Source organism: Chiroxiphia lanceolata, chromosome 13 (genome assembly GCF_009829145.1).
Source record: "Chiroxiphia lanceolata isolate bChiLan1 chromosome 13, bChiLan1.pri, whole genome shotgun sequence".
NCBI classification, from domain to species: domain Eukaryota; kingdom Metazoa; phylum Chordata; class Aves; order Passeriformes; family Pipridae; genus Chiroxiphia; species Chiroxiphia lanceolata.
Genome location: NC_045649.1, coordinates 5,220,343 through 5,242,200, shown reverse-complemented (window position 1 = coordinate 5,242,200; position 21,858 = coordinate 5,220,343).

The following is a 21,858-nucleotide window of genomic DNA, read 5'->3' as shown; positions in this document are numbered from 1 at the left end:
TTTTAGGAGCATTTTAAGTATCCATAATGAGTGTGACCCAATGTGTGGCACATTTCAGGATCCCTGGATCTGAACCATCTCCCCTTGGGAAGATACAGAGAAAGAAGCCCAAAAGTTTCAGCACTGGCTTCCACCTACAACACTTTCTAAGTTTCAGCAGTGTTTTCCAGCTGTACATTTCTCCCCTACACAATCTGACCTGCACAGCCTGTGCTGCAGGGCTGTCACAGGGTGAGCACCAGGAGCAGGATCCCTCTGCATCCAGGTGATGTGGTGGGAGCCTGAGAGCTTCCTAGATGTTACTGCTATGAGACATAATATCCTGAAAATCTTTCTCTCAAATATAACTTGGGATACATTCCCAAGGGGTTTTTTTACCTTGGAGAAAATCCAGGGCTCATTCTTTTAGGCTATAAATTCCTCAGTGCAAGGATTTTTGTTTTCTTTTATGTCCCCGGTGCACCTCGTGCCACTGCACGCTCAGTCCAAGTAATATATTACCATATGAAAACATCATTTACATTCAGCCAAGGTTCCTTTTATTCTCCCTCAGAAAGCCCAGACATCTGAGAGGCAGATGGGGTAAATCACACAACACTGACTCTCTGGAAGCCACCTGGCCAAAACCCAGTACTCTGCCCCATGGCACCCCACCTACTTGCAATTCATCCCCCTTCAGTGGCACAAAGGTGCTTCAGGGTTGGCCAAAATCAGAGGAAGGGTCTAGCTGGGGGATGTGGCCCCATGTGAAAAATCAAGGCAAAACCACACAGAAGATCCAGTGAGGGGAAAAAAAAAAACGCAGCCTGGAAATTTGTAAGGCACGAGTCCTGATGATCTTGTGAATTCCTGTAGTCTGCATAATATTAAGGATCATTAAAATGGAAACACTCTGGTATTACAGCCAGGAAAGGAATCTATACCACTTATATGTTAATACTATGAAACTACTTAGAGGTTCATGAAATATGAATGTGCTTATATACACCATACTCTAACTCAAATTTGTAATGCTAAGAAAAGCAACTACCTGCAAAACACACATCCATGCAAAAACATTCAAGTGGAGAAGCCTTAATTTGATTTACCACAGGTTAGCACTCTATTATTTTCTTGTTATTGTGGCATTTTACTGTACTTGTCCTGCAGAAATTCTGTCATTGGGTCTTCTAATATTTATATTGATAGATGGGAGGTCATTGAGGTTCAGCTCTTGGTCATTTTTCTGTGTCTTTCTTTTCTTGACATCTATTTGCACTGTTAGATTCCTGTTTAAAACTTGGATTCCCCACTGTAGAAACTGCAGCTAAATTATACATGCACATTCTATATGTGAACACGTACCAAACATGCAGACTATGTGAGATTATTACTATTACTATTTCATAATTACATTTTTGCACTTTAACAACATGCTCAGGAGACATCAACAGCCACAAATACAACACAGTGTCCAAATACACAGAAAATTAATTTATGTGGCAGTGAATTTATGAACTAAGGCTGCACACAGGTTTAGTTTTGAATTCTGTAGACTTCAGTGCAACTGCTTCCAGCACGTGAAGGTTGGCATGGGTGGTATAAAACTTTATGGGTGTGGAAACTAAATGAAACAAGGAGGTGATCATAATGAGAGAATAAAAAAAATACATCCTGAACTCACAGAGGGTTAGGGCAAAGATTAAGAGACTCTGGATTTATCATTTTAATATGAGTTTATATGGTTGAATTATGGCTTCAGGTTGCAACTGTTGTGAGTTGTCAAGTAAGCACACACACACATGGAAACCACCCAGAGTAAAATGTACTTTATTAGGAAACGAACAGCAGGAGATTTAATAAAAACAGTGGTGCCTTAGCTGTGAAAAACTTCTCTGTTGCTCATTGGTACTATATAATTGCTTTCAAGTGTCATGTTTTTGGAAAGGAAAGAAATAGTATTTGGATGGTCAAGAGAGAACCGGACAGACCCTGCTGTGACAGTGGACTCGACCCAAGGCATGCCAAGCACTGCCACTGGCATTCCTGGCCTCTGGCTCCCTTCCCTCAGCAGCAGGAGCTGCAGCTCTAGGATGAATTTGCAATCCAGTTTAGTTACACTGCAAATGTTTAACACAAAATGGTGCTTGTCCACCTGGACATCCTGTTACAGAGACTGAATGCTCAGTCTTGTGGGAATTGATGCATTTTTAGGAATTAAACTTCAAGATTAAACTATTAAGCTGTTTCAAGACACTTCTCCCAACGGTGTCTCTCTGTAGCACAGCTTGCAGTCGTTGTGCTGCCCCGTGGATTTGGGGATGCTTAAAAAAGCTTCAGTGAAGCTTCTTGTTCTTCCAGTTGCGCAGGGGATTTGGTGCATGGAGAGTTTGTAAGAGATGGACCCCATGGGATGCTCAGCCTTGCTTTTGCTGATGCTTCTTTTCATTGCCCATAGGTGGCCCATTAAAGCTTTCAAATACCATGTCTCGGTCTCAGTGTGGAGAATTTTTGGGGGCACCTGTTGCAGGACTAAACCCAAATGTCCTGTGGCTCCCCCAGGACCCCGGGGCCAAGCCCTGCCCTAGGAGAGAAAGGTGTGTAATTGCACAGACAAGCACCAACAAGGTCAAATCAAAGATAAACTCTGTTCCTGCCGTTTGGTACATTTACAAACACTTTTTTTTCTTTTCTTGCAGCACTTAGGACAAGTGTCTAACGGTCTATTTTTCCTTGGGTTTATTTTTTGAAGTCTGTTTCTCCCCAGGAAGTTGAATGGATGAGCAAGAGTTTGATATTATCTGCCCCTTGCTGTGGAAAATGTCAGAGGCATGCCATGACAAATGCCACTGCTCTCCTCTTTCAGAGGCAAGAGCATCAGTTGCCAGTCACACACAAACTGGTGGTGTATATTACCAGAGAAGTAAAAGCTGGCTTTTACCCAAATCCGCATTTGTGGAAGAAAAAATGCCCGTGCATTCCTTTGTGGCAGAAATGAAAACCAAGATCAATGACTTACTCTTTTTAAGTCTTACGTGCAAGGTAAAACTACTCTTTCACTCTGTGATAATGTCAAGTGGAGAGAAATATATACCTAGGGAGGTCATGGTCAGTTCAGGAGAAATATGTTTAAGAATAAATTGCCTGCCTTTTCTCTCTGTGTGTAGTGGTAGGGGGTGATATTTTTTCAGTAATGAAAAATAAATGGATGATTGCCATATCTGGATTAAATATAACGAAAATTTAAAAATATGGGAAATTTCTTTCTATTTATTTTTAATCAATGTGATTTTTCTATTCTTCGCTTCCTGACTGTTCTGGCTCTTTGGTGAGGGCAAACTGCTCCTGGCTTGCTTGACACATTGATTTAAATGTTGTCAGCTGCGTTTTGCAGCTCAGCCCTATAGTTTTCCCAGTATTTACAGCAGCATGAGGGTGAGATATGCAGGGAGAAACTGGAAACCAGGGCACACCGTGCTTCGGAGGGAAGGAGGGGGATTTTCCCAGGCTCAGATATCTATCAGGAAATGAGTGCAGTTGCCCACAGGTTATGAACAGTGGTTTCTTATCAGGAAAACCAAGAAGCTTTCCTTGCAGGTGGTAACTGGGTGAGAACCACATCCGTATCCCTGAACTTTTATTCCCTGATGAAGTAAGATGAGAAAATTTGTATGTGCTTTGAAATAAAGGGTAGAAGACCTAACTCTCATATTTGGGATAGTCTTTACAAGTCTTGGAATCAGAGCCTGAATTTCTAATTTTTGTCACCTCTTGGCTTGTTTACCTGGTCAGGCAACTCCAAAATAAGTCATGATACCAACTCCAGAGGTACTAGCTGACATTTTAACGTCTTGCAATATATGTCTGTGTGGACAGTACTGTGCTGGGCACATTTTGTTTAAATTGATCTGTTCCCAGACTGAACTAAGAAAGTCAGAAGTTAATTTAGAAAAAAAAAAAAAAATCAAAACTTGGAACATCCACAGCTGAGGATTTGCTCAGGAACAGCTTTTCTGCTGTGACTTTGCATCCACCCAAAATCTGAATTTACTGTCTGTGTAAACCAGCTCTTGCTTCTTAAAAGAGTTTCCAGATTAAGCAATATTGTGTGATAAATATTCCAAGTTCTCTTTCTTTTAAAAGTAAACTCTGATTTGTCTTTAGTTTGTGTGCCCTTGTATTTAGTTTAGACTTTTAAGTAATTTATCAAAATTACCAACGAGCAAGATCTCCCTTCTTGATCCTGGCACAAAACACAACATTCCAATATGGGAATCCTGACTGCTGCTATAAAAGGTATAACAGGAATAAATGGCTGCAGTGAACACTTTGCTTTCTGCAAAAAAAGAAAAATAGTTCTGTTTCTCTCAGCCTTGGGCACCCAAGGTTGAAATTTGGATCCTTTAGGGAGGAGATTTGCCAAACCACTTTTAACTCGGTTACCTCTTTATTAAAATTGCACAACTGGTCATTAGAGGAAAGGCAGTATTTATAATCCATCTGTGTTCTGTAACAGATCAGGTCCAGAGCCTCACAAAGTCCTACTTGGAAAAGAAGTGTGAAGGAAGCTGGTGGTGCACATGATTGCATGGAATCTGTACTGGCTGAAGGACAGACAGTGGTGTATCCATTTGGAGAGATGGTCATTAGGGGGCTTTGGAGATTGGTGTTAAGCCTTGTTTTATTTAAAGAAGTGAAAGATGGGGTAAACAGCAGGTAAATGCAAAGTTTTTCTAAATTGTGAGAGGTTGCATCACTTTGAGAAAAAGAATAAGTGGAGGGGGAAAAAGGGTAGGAGGGGGAATCTGCTTTTACCAATATGGTAACATTCAGGTGGTTGTAATGTGCAGCTAAAGCAACTGCAAAAGAAATAATCTAAGAGTTTGGTGCTCAGTTGGGGAAGGAAAAGGGATTTAGGAAGCTGCAAATGACTTCAGGCAACTGTGGAAAGCAAAATGAGAATAATGTCACCATGCAGAGCAGGAGCACAGAGAAGGCACCCTTGGTTAGGGCTCGGTGTGTGTGTCATGGGTAGATGTCTTTTTAATGCCACACAGAAAGGCACCATTGAAATATTGAGGACATTTTGTCCTGAAGGGTGGAAATTTCATAAATGCTCTCTACTTGCCAAAACCTGCTTCCAGTGAGGATCCCGGGAGTTTTGCCATTGATTTCAATGGCAGTAGATTTGGACCATTGCTGAGACCTTTCTAAAATTGACCCTTAAAATACAAAAGAAGCTGACAAGTTTAATTTGGCCTCAGAGGTAGGCAACCAGAACGATTAGAGTGATTCATTTAAAAGACAATATTAAAATAATTGACTGCACGTTGGCCGTGCAGATGTTTGGCTCGATAATGGCCTCAGCTTTGGTTATCTGTGGGTAGCACCCAAAACTGAGGTGCTAAACGTGGATCAGGAATGTCTAAAGGGGGAACATCTGGAGTGAGAAACCACTGTGTGAAATAAAGGTTGAAATTCAAAGTCCTCTGCCAGGATGAAGGGCAGCCAAGGACTATTCATCAAAAAGAAGTGCTCGGTTTTAAAATACAGTGAACACAGCACATGAGATTAGAATGCAGCACTGTCTAAGGGGACCCTTCCTTTTCTGGTTTCAGTTATTCCATAGAAATTAACTGGATATTTATTTGTGGAATATATAAATTAAAATGTATTTTGGTTGACAGCAAACATTTCTCATCCCAGATGCTCAGCAATAATTTCACTATTTCTTGCATCTCTCTGAGTATTTGCACTTCTCTAAATCCCTCCCGTTATTCTCTCATGATAGGGGTTTAAGAGGACATTAGAGGCACGATTTCTTTTATGAAGTGGTGACATTTGGGGACAGGAATGTGCAAAGACAATCCCAAGCCTGCACAGAGCACTCGGCTGATATTTCCATGTTCACGGATGGAGAATATTGGACTGATCTGTCTCTGACAGATTTCCTCTAAAGGAATAATATCCTTCATGGAAAATAACTAGGTATGACTTGTCAGTACAGCAGGAAACACTGTTTAGAAGCATCTGAATGCAGGTGTTTAATTTAGCTTTCATCTGGGGTCCACTAATGGACACATTGCTAAATACAGCATTTTACATCTCCCTCCAAACCACACTGTGCTGCTGGGAACTTTCCAGGGCTGAGTGGCATTAATGCCCACCAGTATGAAAGGGCTCTGCAGAAAATGATGCTTTTCCAGACATGAGATGAGGGTGTAAAGCTAGTCAGATAGTGCTTCCATCAAATCCATCATGTCCAGGTCATCTGAGGACATCAGAAGATGAATTCTGGGGTTCACTAAGAGCCAAGCTAGGGCAGTATGACACTGAAACATCAAAAATTGTTAAATCCAAGCCAAGGGGAATTTCAGATGTCTTGTTCCTCAGATATCTACTTTTGTTTATTGTAGATCCTTATTTGATATTACATATTTCATATCCTCACCCCAACCCAAATATAGTGAAATTTGCAATGCAAAGAAGGTCACTGTGTTACTACAAATGAAAAAAATCGCTGCTGCATTTGTTAGCCCTGATCTATGATCTCATCTATAAAATATTTTATTCATATATGCACATCTGCAAATCTAAAGTTAGCATCTACATAAAGTATGATAATAAACACCTATACAGAAATATGGGAGGATAGAGAGGTGAAGTCTTTTCCCTGATATTCTGAATTAAAAAACCATTTTTCAGTTGGCTCTTATAACTCAATGTCTTGGCAGCGAGGTGAGCAGCAAATTTAATGGGGTTAATGTGTTTCAATGGAGACACAGCAACTCTGGGTGTGAGGAAGGAAGTGTCTGACTATGAGCCAGGATTACCATCCTCAAGTACTCAAAGATTTGTGTTTAACTCTAAAGAAAATATTTGCAACTTCTTTTAATAAAGAATAAAAAGAACTAGACAATCTTACTTGATGCTTCAGGGTTACATTTGATTACACTCCACTTCTCCTCTCACCTTCCTTTGATATTAACCAAATACTGCTATCCTTTCCTCATTCTGATGTTCTTTCCTAATTGTTCTCAGTATTGGACAGTGAAGAGGAAAACAGCTCAAAAATTGTCAGATGTGTGAGTGCTGTTACCAGAAAGCTGACAAAACTGAAGACCTGTAGGGAAATGTGAAAATTGCAACCAGGGAAAAATATTTCACAAACCCTGAAAGGCAGAGAAGGGGCAGAGCACAGGCCGTGGTTGTACTTGACACAGGGGCTGTTTGTGCTGTTGAGAAGGGATTTATGTGCTCCAGGTGAAATCCCTGCTGTGTCCAGGCCACAGAGGACTAGAGCTATGGTGGCAATGCCATGCCTTGGTCTAGAAGGTGAATGACACGTGCATGATGATTTTACAAGCATTTAGTGCCAGCACTATGGCAATAAATAACTCTTTTGGTGGGATTTGGTGTCTAAATACCACAATAGATTTCTGTTCTTTGCAGTCTTTGAGGATTATTTAGCATTACCTTCTATGTTATGCCTTATTATAAGTCCTAAGAATTTGGAAACTATTTAAACCTAATATTTTTAAATTATGACAGCTCTAAACAGTTTTCTCTGGTCTACTGAAAACTGTGTATTTCTGCAGTTGTAAAATCATAAATGGGCAAGGTTAAGCTGTGACTCCAAGAGCAAAGACTTCATAGAAAATCTTCAGCTGTGACAAGGCTCAAAATAAAGTGCCAAAAGCTGAGCAACTAGTTACAGGTAATAATCTCTTATTTTTGATTAAAATCCTGAGTCTTTTAAAGTGTGATCTCAAGTAAATTTGCAAGCAGTGGCAAGGTTGGTGCACACAAGCTCCGTTCTCTATGCTCCAAGTTGGAAATAGCATTAACCTGGGGCCAAACCAAGATAATAATACCCATGTGGGAGCCAAATATGGATTTATTCTCATGGAATTGCATATATCTTGTAGAACTCCACTGTATATTCCTGTAAAATTCCACGTATGTACATATGTGTATAGACAAATATATGAATGATGATGGACTCTACATGAACAGTCAGTGAAACACTTGAAAAGCAATAAAACAGTCTAAATATTGCTCCACAATATTTTTGAGCCATTCTCTTGCTAATGCACAAAAGGCAGCTTCCCCAACTCCTCCCCTACCTCTTTCCCACCAGAAAACTTTAAAATGTGTTACGTTTATTCCAAAATCAAATTTACAGCTTGCTAAACTTTTTTCGTGTGTTCAGAATGCGCCCATAGCATGACTTTATCAGAAATAATTAGTGTTTTTATAGCCAACGCTGATTGCTTCAGCATCACATTTCAGAGCTGGTGTATATAATTGCAAATCGTTTCCTAGAGGTGTCACACAAAAGCAGAAGATGCCTTTTGGAGTAGTGTAGTGCCCATGGAATATAAGATTAATGCTTGTATAGTACAAGAAGACATGTAAAGACTCACTCTCTTTTTTTTTTTTCTTTCTAACCTTGTTGATGTCATGAATATCAATTTACATCTTTCTTTTTTTTTGAGATAATTTAACACTCCATTTAGTCATCCTTGGTAATGCAAATCATATCAATTCTGCTGCCAGACTACAAGGTGATCTCCATTGTATCCCCTGGAAATGAGAGATCCATTTTTCTTCGTTTATTTTTATTAAAAGAAAAATCTTCCTTTTTAAGCCCTTTGATAAGAAACAATTGAGAATTCCAGGAATTTTAATCAGGGAGCAAAGTCGTAACCACCCAAAAGTATTACCCTTTACTCCTCAGTTATTCTGGCTGCCTCCTCTCCCTCCTTCCCTCTCAGCCTATTTGCATAACGTGATTAAGAGAGCAGTAATAATTACAGCAGCACAGAAGTACAGAGCCTTCCACATTCCTTGGGAAGCAGCAAGGCTGCCCTGCACATTTCCCAAACATGTGAAAGAACCTCTGGTGTCCTGGTTTACTCCCAAATCTACCCGCAAGGTCCTCAAGCCTCCTCTTCCTTCAGCTGGGGGTCACACATCTAAAGTTAGCACCTACATAAAATATGATAATAAACACCTGTATGGAAATATTGGAGGATAAAGAGGTGAAGTCTTTTCCCTGATATTCTGAATTAAAAAACCCTCTCTGACCCCCCGGTCTCTCAGAGCACCATCAGAACCTCCAAGGCAGCGAAGTCCCCTCAGTGTCTCACTCTCCTGAACCACAGCTCCTGTCAATACCAAGCTATAGGCTACTAAACATTGCAAGGGGAACAGTTTTTCATATAGAAATCAATGCACAAAGGTTAAAAAGCTTTGCAGAGCATTGGGGTTTTTTTGTTTGGTTGCTCTTATAATTTTTATTTTTTTTTTTAGCATAGCGTGAGTTGCAGATATTTTGAGTGTTTGTGTGTATTCTGTTCATGCCTTAGGCTTGTCCTTACCATTAAAATCCAGTGAGGCAAATATCATCTCAGAAGGAGGAAATTCAATATGGAATTTCAGTATTGTGTTACATATCTGTTAATTGGGACCAGTTTGATTCACCAGTCACCACTGCTCAAAGCCTCTGAGGTCCCTTCCAGCCTCACAGCACCTCCCTTGCAGTGGGAAGAGTCCAGGCAAGGATTGCTAATTGAAGAACCAGAATTAACTCCTCCTGCAGTGGGACAGCAGCACCTGTTGGTCAGTGCCTTCCCATCCTGCTGAATATACACCTGTTCCTATTAAAGGTGAAAATATATATTTACTGTTTATTTTTATCTTCATTGCACAAATGCAAAAATGAGAGCTGAACACATGCTGTAAGTGAGGAAAGATTTTAAGGACTTGTACCTTTATGGCATAAATCAGGTAAAAATATATTCAGTGTTTCAGAGGGGGGAGAAACCGTATTCATGAGAAAGTAGGGTTTTTCCTGTTGTATATATCCTGGTGCCAAAAGGACCACAAAACCATTTGACAGTGTCTTAAAGCCAAATATAGATAATGTATTTTTTTTTCTTCTAGAAAAGATTCTCTATTTTGGTTGCTCTGGAATGGGTTTGTACCCAGGTACAGGTAGGGACTGATACACATGGTGCCTGATAACGCTGATATTTCTATCAACCAGTTGTTGCAAGATGGAAAGATGCTGCAAACATTCATGAAAATAAAAATATAATATCCAGAAGGAAAGTAGAGCACATGAGAACTGAATAACTGCACAAAAAAAGCCTTCCCCTGCTTCTGCAGGAGGGCCTGGAGGACATGGGCTCCCTGGGACCATGCAAAAAACTCTCCCACCCTGCAGTGCCCAGTGATGATGATGATGATGATGGGGATAAGGTGGTCCAGGCTGCATGGACCTCCCAGGGCTCTTGAGCTGAAGGAAGGAGAAGGAGGAGGAAAGCAAGGCCAAAGATCTACTGCATAAAGCACAATGGCTTCTTGGTTTCTTATGGTGAATAGTGGTTTGGGGTTTTTTTAATGCAAATAACCCAATGATTTCTTTTTCAAATTATTTTTTTGGTGGCTTTTTTTTTTTTTTAATTCTTTAGCAATTCACAGGTTGAGGGCTATTTTGCATAAAGACAGGTCAGCTTGGTCTGTTGAATGAAAGGCTTACAATGGAAACTGGCTTTTGTGAAGAATTGAATATCCTCTGATTCCTGTGTGAGCATCTTACTGAGAAGGTCATTGTGAAGAGCTGTACATCCAGTTGTTTCCCTTTGAGAGAGGGAAGTTTTATGGGGACAGACCTGGAAGCACAGATCTGCATAAGAAATGGAGTGTGCAGAGAGAGGGGGCAGCTGCCATCTCCCCTCCTGCAAGTCAGTACTGTCTGTATATAAAGGAGAATGTCTTCCCATGGCTTCACATAAAAGTAGCATCTGGAAAGGCATCCATTGATGAATCAGAAATAAAAAAAAATCTATTTGTTTACTGAGATATTATCAGAAATAACTTTCTTGGCTCATTTCTGGGAGGTCAGTTTGGGGACACCTTGGTCTCAAATCTCCAGCAGAAAGCTTTTGCTTTGACAGTATAATGACACTGGTGAATTCTGATTTCACTCAGGAGGAAACAGTTGAGAAATTTTCGTTCTAGAGGAAAATGTACCCAAAATATTCTTTTAAAATTCTTGTTTTGGTGGTTTAAAAGCTGTAATTATTTTAAATGCTTAATGGTAGCTCACTGTCTATATTGGTGACTATTCACTTCTGTTTGCCCTGTGAGTTTATCCTGTTAGTACACGTGAGCATGTGCATTTATGTGTGTTTAAAACATATATGGCATGAAAAAAGTATATATTTATCCATTAGAACTTACTTGTTCTTCTGTCTTTTCAAATGTCTTGCTGCCAGCTGCCTGTATCAAAGGAAGTGAACAGCTGAAACATTACAGCAGTCTAATTTTATGTCTGTTTATTGGGCACTGCTGCTTTGCTGCATATTTTCTAAAAGAGTTTATTGTCCACTAGGGCTCTTTTAAAGGGAGGTTTGGATACTGGGGACCTTAAAAGTGATGAAACTTAAATGCAAATCCATTCACCTTTTCTCCCGTGCAGTAAATTCTACTACCTGCACTCTGAAATGCAGAAGATAACTGTTATGGTATGCTATTTTTTAATCTAATTTTGACTCTTTTGGGTTAATTTTCTAAAGTTTACTTTTTCCTGATGTGATGCAAATTGCAGGATACAGAAATCACCGGAAGACAGCTGTTTGTTCCAGTTAGAGTAGGATTCAGTGTCCTTGGTCAGTGATGTGCTGGTAATTTTACTTTTATCTCATCTTTGCTAGAGGGCCTATTCCTGAGTAATGAAAACACAGCTATGGGAGAGGAGGTGCTGATAGGAAAAAGTGAAGACGGGCATGAAATACCGAGGTGGGAAAAATATTTCTTCTTCAGACCAACAGAGTAACAGATGTGTTTCTGTCCTGCCTCTTGACTCTTCATGACCAATCTCCACAGTCAGAAATCAGCACTGCAATCTCAGGAAGAGATTCAGTCCTCGATTCAGAAATTCCTGTAGCAGTCTGTGCTTAGCTCTGAGCATGTGCTTAGCTGTTAGCTCGCCCTCACTGCTGCAGGGAAGGCAGAAATAATCATCTGTGATGCTCCCTTTAGTTGGAAAGAAACTTCTGTCTGTCTGAGGGATTTACATAATCAATTCCTGGGGCCAACTTTTCAGTTGTAACAACATTAATTAGGAAAAAAAGCGCATCAATAGCAGAGCTTATCTGTGCTCGTGGAGCTTGGTGGGGCTATTTGCATCGAGGGTGGTCTTCAGGCCCAGGCAAGATGAGCAGGTAGACAGCAACATCTGCTCAACTCTTTTCTAAGTGTGTTTTGCAAATGGGTTTCCATCTCTTGCATCACCTCCCTGATGCCTTTAATAATGATCCTCATCACAGGCAACCTTTTTGCACGGTCATGGGAATGTGCTGAGGCAAGCAAAGCGCTGTATATCTGTGAGAAGCACTGTTCTCATAACAGGGAGCTGCAAGTGTAGAGTTGATGCTTCATAAAATTCTGACATCCTGGAAAGGGAGTCCTAGATCTGTTTTATACGCTGTAGTAAAGGTGATCTTTGGAAATTGCTTGTTGAATAACTCCACAGTCTGCTGTACATCATTTTTATTGATGATAAGGAAGATGTCATCAGTATGGCTTGCTTTGGAGAGGAGGGTGGTGAGACATTGAGTAGGCTGAAAATACTATATTCTGTGTTAAAGACTTCAGTGGCTATTGTGGAAAGAAAATGTTCCCACTGCTACTCCTGGATGTATTGGCTGCAAAGTTTATCAATGTCTCCCAGTGCTGTGCAGCCCAGTGGCACATAACTCTGCAGCTTCCAGGAGGTCCTTTGCTCCTGTATTAGGCCTTCCTATTTTTCAGTGCTGTTTAGTGGTAGCTTGCTGTGAATTACTGACTTCTGTTAGCAGTCCAGCCATAGGGATGGACCTGTGCAGGTCTTTAACCTTCAAGCTCAGAAATACACCCCTGCCTGCTAAATATGGTGAGGGTGGGTTTTATGATGGCTGCAAATTGTAGACTATTAGGGAAGAATGATTGGTTTTATGAGCGAAGCAGGATCTCTCTCGTCTACTGTGTGGGTTGGATCATAAAGGGGTCACCTATCTCGTGTGGGATTTACGTGGGCAACTGCCCTCTATGCTACTGAGAGCAGGAAACCATTACAGGATATTATGAGAAGCAGTTTACAGGTTAAATTGTAAAGCACACAGTGCCACCAACCAAGAGGACTTTGCAAATTGTCTCTCTCCCAAATCAGTTTGCGTCCATTGAAATCACACAAAACAATTAAAAGTGAATTGTTGTTAAGGCAAATGCTTTCTTTCTCCTTCAGATGGGTCCTTAAACCTCTTTATAGAGTGTTTTCTCCTGCAGTTTTTAACCTTTAGAAGTATTCTTTAATTCCTGGGAATAAGGGCTATGCATGCACACCAGATTTGTCATATTTTTATAGATCTCTGGAGTTGCAACCTCAGTACCAAGACTTGAACACAGCTGCTTTATGCTTGTGGAAGGAATTGTATGGCAAACTCATCTGCAATTAGGAAAATAAGGACTTAATGGCTCCACATATCACCATTCTTTCTTATTATATTGGCTCATAGCTGCAATTCCTATCTATCCCAGACAGCCTTGTATGTTCTGTACTTTTAAATCCTGTATGTTTTCCCCCTTTAGATAATAAGTGATAGAGGTGTCCCTGAGACTGGAGCCTTTGAGAAGCTGCTGTTAGAGGGCAACTGGCATAACCTTCCTTCTAACACATTCAGGGTATTTCATCTTTTCCTTTGGGTACCTCTGGAAAGAGGACACACTTGAATCTCAAGAGCTCACAGCATTTGCTACACCTGCCTTTCATTAAATACCTGGTACTTTCTCAAGGCATTTGGTTTCAGAGGTGTTTTCCTCCTATTTGTAGTTTTGATGGATTTTCAGCTTTTCCCATCCATTACTGAAAATGGGAATTAACCTTGAGTGTGAAGATTCACAGTCTGGTCATTACAGTATCCACAGCTGAGAGATCAGTCTTGTGTGAGCAGGTGAATGCAGCTGTTTGCATCCCAAATCACAGCAGTATCTTCCTATACCTGCTGCCAAAATAGGTTGATTGACATGAGCCTTATCTGCCTGTGCCAGTTCCTTCCAACGTAAGGTAACTATGTAAGGCAACTTTCATGAGATTTGAGTTCTCTTTGTGCCATTTGTTTTGTGACCCTGGTTGGTCTCTCTGTCTTCCCTTGAATGGTGGCTGTGTTATAGCCATGAGTAAATAGTGAACCATGGTTAGACAACACAGTGCCCTTCCAGCTCTGGCCACAGAGTGAGCTACAGCACTGGACAAAAATATACCCTTTAAATTTTCTCCTGCTCAAAGAAATCTGGTATTTCTTCCCACTCACACCCTAGCCACTGATGCCCACCATGTCAGAAGGTCAGAGAAGATGAAGGAAAACTCTGCTGTCAGTACTCAAAACGTCATAGAATCATAAAAGGGTTTGGGTTGGAAGGGACCTTAAAGCTCATCTAGTTCCAAACCCCTGCCATGAGCGGGGTTGCTCCAGGCCCCACCCAAACTGTCCTTGGACACTTCCAGGGATGGGGCAGCCACAGCTGCTCTGGGCAACCTGTGCCAGGGCCTCACCACCCTCACAGGGAAGAATTGCTTCGTAAAACTCACCCTCTTTCAAGTTAAAGCCATTTCTAAAATCTTGCGAGGCAGCAGTTACCACTTGGGTGGGACACCAAGGATTTCTTGAGATGCAGGATGTGAGAACCCCAGCCAGGCAGCAGTCTCCAAAAATGGGAGCCATTCCCCACGATGGGAAGAGAGGATGCCCCACGCCAGCGTAGCAGGAGGCTCCTCCAAGTTGCTGACAGACCTGCTGCAGCTGAAGGGACAGAGGCTGGGCAGAGCTGCCACAGAGGCTGCACGCTGCTGTCAGCAGCCATTAAAAACATTAAAAAGGTGAAAACTTATGGCAGCACTTAGTAAGTCCCAGGTTATTTGCTGGGTGTATGAAGAGACCTGTGTGTCAGATTTTATATCGGCGCGTGCAGCAGAAGCATCTTTAATGTGCTGCCCACAAAGCAGCGATACTCTGTGTTTAATAAATGTGAGTATTGATGCACAGCGCTCGGCCGGGCGAGGAACAGCCTTTTTTTTTGCAAATGAGGCCACCTGTTCCTCCTTCCCTGATTTGACAGGTTTTAGTCTCTTCACTGCGAGTGGGCGGACAGTTGGATTTGATTTACTGGATCCTCTCCTCTGGTGTGATTGCAGCATAATTATATCGACAATCAGCTCCGTTTGTGGTCAGAATGTTCTCCAGCCCTCACATGCTGACACACGCACACGGATCCCGGCAAACCTGTCCCGCTCTTTCTTTGGTTACCTGATAAATATAGATTGATTTCCAAGAGCTCGTAGCTGTTACTCAATCGACCAAGTGCGTGTGGTACACGGGAAAATTTACAGTTCTGCTCTGTAGGTATTTCATCAGGTGAGACTGGGCCTTGTTAGAGGAGTGTAAAAAATTGGAGAATCGATTTGTTTTGGCTTTGTTTTTTTCTTATTTTGATGTGCAGGTGGGTTCACCTGGAAAATGGGAAGGAGATTAAAACTGTGAACGGAGGGTTCACGCTACACAGGCAAAATATATACATTTCTTCACCAAAAAGATTGATCAGACTCATTTTGGAGAACATACAGTGTTTCACTCATCTAAAAATCCTTTAGGCTTCGGCTGGTTTTGCTATATTTGACCTTCAAGAAAGTATAAAGGCAGATATAATTAGAAACATCCTTTCATTTTTAATAAGTGTCATTGAAAATATTTTGTAAGGGTCATGGCTTTTTTTAGACAGTTATTTTTTCGGTTTTATTATTTTTTAAACAGTTGCTATGTTTGATGTACACTCATGGATTATCAATGGACCAAGTATTTTACCATGGGAAAAAGTTATTCCAAGCACTTAGTCTGGCTTTAAAACACACAGAGATGTTTGCCATCAGTGCCCATGCAATGTGTGTCTTGTAAATTATACTTAAAGACAACCCAAGTGCTTAATGCCTTGCAAATGAGGAAATCTGGAATGGGTGTGTGCTGGATTGGTTGTACCCTTAACCTAAGCCAAAAAGCAGACCCATGATTGTGCTGGGATCTGAACTGAGCAGCTGGTGAGGTGTGGAGTGGTACCACCTGCAGTCAGAGGTACCATGAATTGGTACTTAGTGTTTTTATTTCTCCACTTCTGTCCTCACCAGTTCAGCTGCTCCGACAAAGTTAGCCTGTGGATAAAGGTGAGGATGAGTGGTGGTTTCCACAGAAGCCTCTAGGCAGGGATAACCTGGTCCAGAACCCATTGGAGTTACCCCTTGTCATCCTGCAGGCACAACTGAACCTACCTGCTGTCAGCAGTGGAGCCAGAACATCTTCTACCTTCTCCATGTGCTCAGCTCTGGGCCAACACCTTTGAACCTCCAGCAAAAAAATTTTCTGGTTTGGTTGGTTGGATGGTTGGTTTTCTGTTTGGGGTTTGGGGTTTTTCCCACCATAAAAAAGCCATTCCTGTTGTTTGTTTAAGTACTCAAAGCAGGGCATCCCCACTGCCCACACTGGAGCTGCTCTGGATAAACAGGCAATGTCAGGGCTGTAGGTTCAGGTCCTTCCCACGTGCATGAAGGTAAATAGACCTTCTCCAACTCGTTCATAGTGTAACTTCATCAGGACTGGCAGTTTCTCAGTGATTAGACTATTTCTCTGTCTATCCCACTGTTCCCAAAGCTCCTTACCCTGTTTCATGATGACCAAGCTGTGCCGAGCCAACTGTGCAGATGCCCAAGATTGCCCCACTCCCAGTGCACACCTAGGACAGACCGATGGTTGTTTCATTTTTGACAGCACCGAAAAAAAGGGAATCACTCAAACGTAATTAATTGTTGTAGCAAAGGCTCCCTCTGCCTTCAGCTCTGTGGTTCTCTCTGCAGGGAAATGCCAGGTAGCAGGGGAGGGGATGTCTGTTTCACCAGGAAGGACTTCCTCAGCCTCCTTGGCTCACAGTCATAGCCCGTCAGATCCAGAGCAGGGCAAGTTACAATTGCCTTCATTTCTGGGGGCTTGCAATGAATGGCCTGATGTAAAAATGTGCAACAGTAACACAGAACAATGTTTCTGGTTTTAGTGGCTGGCCAAAGCCAGGGGAGCAGAAGATACTCTCGAGAAGGTCTGCCTTTGCCCTGTCCTATGGCAAGCTGTGGTAAATCAGTCCTCTGCAAATTCCTTGTGCAGTGTCTTGGGTTTGAAAGTATTTAATGCAGAAAATAAATCCTGGCTAGCTGGAGTTCATACTGCCTTTCTACCCTCATCCATCCTGCTTCAAGGGTGGTATCCCAAAACACCCCTCTTGGTGAGGTGATGGCATCGATGTCTGTGCCACTTCTGCGTGACACACATCGTCCCCCCGGGACACTTCCAGTAAATCAGGCAGGACTGAGGTGGTTTGCCAAAGTGGAAAATTTAATTTTATTGTTGACTACACTGAAACCTGGATGTTATAGAGCTTGAGTTTTGCCTTTGTGTTCTTCCTCTTGAAGGTAATTGTCTGCTGTGCATCACAGTCTACCAGCAAACACCACTAATAGTAACAAATTTGACACCTGAAATTAAAGTCCTTCCTGGTACCATTCTGTATGAGATGACACATCAGGTAAGACAGAGGAATAATTCATCAGAGCAGTGGGAAAAACTGCTTTCTTTATTTACATGCTGGAGGGAGAGGGTAGAACGGAAACTTGGCAGGAGGAATATCTGGTATCTTGCTAGAAGTGATCTTAAAGATGACACATCATTAATGAAATAAAACCCCATTTCTTATCGATTTTCTTGCAGTTGTGTATTCTTAAATAGGCCAAGCGAAATTATAATATTTGTTTTGCTTTGTGAGCAAAAAGGTTAAAAAAAAATCATTTCAGCTCACAAAAAAAAAGGCAACAAACCAAGAAGAATTATTACCTTAACCACAAGGAAGAAAATTCTCAAGATCTTAAAAGCATCTTTAAATAAAATGCATTGTGAAAGACAGTAGTTCAAATAAGCTCAACTCTTTTTACATAAAAAAAGCTAGAAACTATTTGCAGAGATAGTTTTTTCTGATTTGAAGTCATGTTTTTAGTGGTGAGGGGACCAAAATTCATCAAAGCATAGTTATAAGTCAAGTTTTCAATTAGTGGTTTTTTATCCTAAAAATAATGGAAAACTCTAGAAAGGCTGGAGACTATTCAGTGTGTGCATCCATGTGTATTTATGTGGGTATTTAATAGGGGTAGGTCTTTATCTTTAAAATTCCTATTTGAGTAAAAATTTAACTAGACCTTTGGCTTCTTCATGCTGTGAAAAAGGAGCGTGTTAGCATTTTATTTGGTGAAACGTGTGCATTCAAAGCAGAGCATGGCATTTAAAATCCCTTGGGAACCTTGTTTGATCATTTTCTCCCTGAGAATGTTTGTGTTGCTCTCTTGGTGTTGTTTCCTTACTTTGAGTGTGATTTTATCTATTCACTAAACAAATTGTTTTATCTGTTTTATGAACTTGTGCCGGAGAATTTATTTATTAAGATAATTGGTCCAGAGAAAGAAAGATCGGGAGGTTTCCGCTCTAGACAATTGAAGTTTAGTTAAGTGAAAATATGGAAAGAAGTGAGTTTCTTTCTCTTTCTCCTTCTGTGTGAGGTGAAAGTGGGCATCAGTTCTTGCCTCCTCCATCCCTGCTTCTGCTTGTGTCACCCTCGGGCAACCCAGCTGCTGCACTGCAGGATCCACCTCCAGGAAGGGGTGTCTGCAGTGGGTGGAAGTGGATGAACAGTGGGAATTGTTAAACTACAAGGGTAGACCAGATCTATGGTCCATCCTGCAGCAATAAAATGAGTGGCTAAAAGTGTTTGCTTCCCTTCTTGTAAGGAAGGATAACTGCAGCTCATCCGTCTCCACCTACAGAGACTCATCCATCACTGATGACTTCTGCTGGATATTTGTATCCAAGATTTAAATTGTGTGGCCTTGGAGAGCCGCAATTTTTTAAAATAAGGGCAGATTCTTCTAGTTTTTCCTCTGTTGTCCCACTTGAAATACTGTTTCTGCATCTGAGGCTCACTGGCATTGATGATCACGTGACAGTTCAGCCTGAGACAAGAACTCAGGACAAACCCTGCCTCTAGTTCAGCTTCTATCTATAACAAGTACCTTTTACTGCAACCTTCTCCTTCACAGTAGATATTGTGGCTGTCATCATCCTCCTTAAGAGGAGTCTGTCTCACATGTGGTACCACATGAACTGCAATATCTAAGCCCAAGAGAATCAGTTAATAAAGAAAGAGCTGCAGAACTTAAACATTTCCCTGCCTCTTGGTTTAGAGAGTTCTGGTGTCACCGCTGTGTTGTGTGTAAAGGGAATCAGAAGAACAGGCCGTGGGAAACTTATTCTTGGTCATGTTCTCCCAGCTGTAGCACAGAGAACAAAATGCCAAAAGCAATATCCATGCTCTGAGCGTAATATTAAAGAGGAGGTTATTTTTAGAAGTTTTATCCAGAAAGCACAAACTTGAGCAGCACAGCAGTGCACCAGTGAACCGACTGTGTGCTTCGGAAAGCCCTTTTCCTGGTAAGTGCAGATGAACATGTCCTTGCTGAACCTCTGTGCTCAGCCAAAGCCTCTGCAGTTGGAGTCAGGCAGCAGTGAGCAGCTCTGTTCTGCTTACAAACCGTGTCTGGTGCTAAAGAAACTGCAGACTTTGTGAAGAAAACATATGGGGATGTTCTCCTGTCTGGTGACCATGCTAATTTTTCCAGTTGCATAGTTTTTTGACTCAGTGCTTGCCAGCATTCCCTCAGCAGCAGTGCCAGGCTGCTCCAGGGACTGTGACACAGAGGATAAGATGCTTTTCCCTGCATGGCCCAGATGGAGCAACTTGAATTTTTCCCAAGGCAGGGGTAGCCCAGCAAGCCACAGCAGGAGTGTAGGGACAACCCAGGCCATAGCACCTCCATGTGTGCTCAGGTCAGGTTGTATTCAGAAGTCTATATATATAAATGCTATAAACCACCATTTTGGGATCTGCAGCTGGGATGCAGCTAGGGCAGGCAAGCTGGAATTTTTGGGAAAGCAATATCAAGGTAGCAAAGCTGGGAGTGGCTCACGAGTTACTGTTAAGCCCATCAGCAAACTGGTAAGTAGCTCAGGAGAGAAACTAGAAACATCAAATATGTGTGTCCACACAGGATCCATTTCATCCCACTGGCAGCTGGGTGAACAGGAACCAATCCCCCTGTTCCCATCTGTGTCTCTCCAGCAAGAAAACAGAGCTGTGAGATGTGCTCGAGTGCTGGGTCCCCGTCTCACTTCAGTGGCAACGTTGCTGTGTGACATTGGCCTTTGCAGGCTCAGTACAGGTGAAAACCAGTCTGGCATTTAGCAGATGCTGTGTCCAAAAACTCTAAGAGCTGCTGACTACTTCAGAATTTAAGCTCTTCTTCTGATCCATATTGACAGAGCCAGCACCGACCTAGCGATCTTCCTTAGCCAGAAATAGATTGTACAAAAAAAAAAAAAGTCCTTTACTGATAAATTAAACCAGATTTCAAAGTGAATTTGGCAAAAGATATACAAGGATTTTTGTACAGTGCTATTACGTTAGTTGGAGGGTGTGATTTTTTTTTTTTTTTAAATCTTTTTTTTCACGCTCCTGTGTGTCAGAGCTGGGCTAGCAAAAATTCAAATATAGACCAGGCTTAAGAATGCAAGTTGTGTTTTACCATTACTCCTCAGGCTGGGAGTATGGCACATCTGAGAGCATTTCACTTCCACAAGTAGCAGCTGAAATAAAACATCCATTTACTTTTCATGCACAGAAATAGTAATAGTGGCTGGAGAAGGGAGATGACAATTTATGTTGAACACCGGTCGTTGCAGTGTGGTTATAGCAGAGTTAAGGCTGGTCTACGGCTGTGCTGCAGCCAGCAGGTTTTAGAGTGGCAATTTTGCCTCTCTGCTTGCCTAGGGAACTTCTGTTGATTTTTGAAATGCATCTGTATCAAAAAATGGTCTTGGGACAGTTTCTGGGACAGGTCCTCAGGCCTGTAACACCTTCCCTCTAACCCAGTAGTGTTCCCATCTGGAGCAGTGACAACAAGCTGTGCTCTCCCATTTGCTGACTGGAAACAGTTGAGTGTTAAATTGTTAATCCTGACTGTCCATCACCTTTCTCTTCTTTATTTTTACAAGCTCTGATTCAGCAAGATGTTAGCATATATTTAAATTCAGCTGTGTGACTATTTCCACTGATATATAATAATAACAATTATAAAAATGAGAATAATTATAATAATGATTTGATGATGATGATGATAATAATAATAATTTTGAAACCTACTGTCAGGCCTAAAAGTGAAGCTTATGCTTGGTTGCCATATCTGATCCCAGCCTGAATGCTGGTGTCTGAGGCATATAACAAAAGGCTTTAATAGAGCCAAAAGCTCAATCTGAACTTTCTACCACTCTTAATGAGTCAGATGTTGAGTTCCTTGTTTAGTCTTGAGTCAGGCAAAACTCTCCCTGAGCTCTGCAGAAGCTTTGTCAAATCTTCAGGATCTTGCTCACAAGGATTTTCTCTTTCTCCCCTTCTCACCCACCCACCGTGAGGCACCATCTCGGTGTGCTCGCCGTCCTCCCCATCCTCACAATCCCTTCTCAGGTCAGTCTGGGAACCTCATCAGCTCTAACCCATCCATTCACACTGAGAGAGGAAAAGAGAGAGAAAAAGGAGAAGAGACAAGGCAGAGATACATATCACATCATCTTTGGGAGCCCTGGGACATTTTGCCTCTCGTTCATGATGGTTGTTTCCTTGCGCTGAAGACGCTTTTGG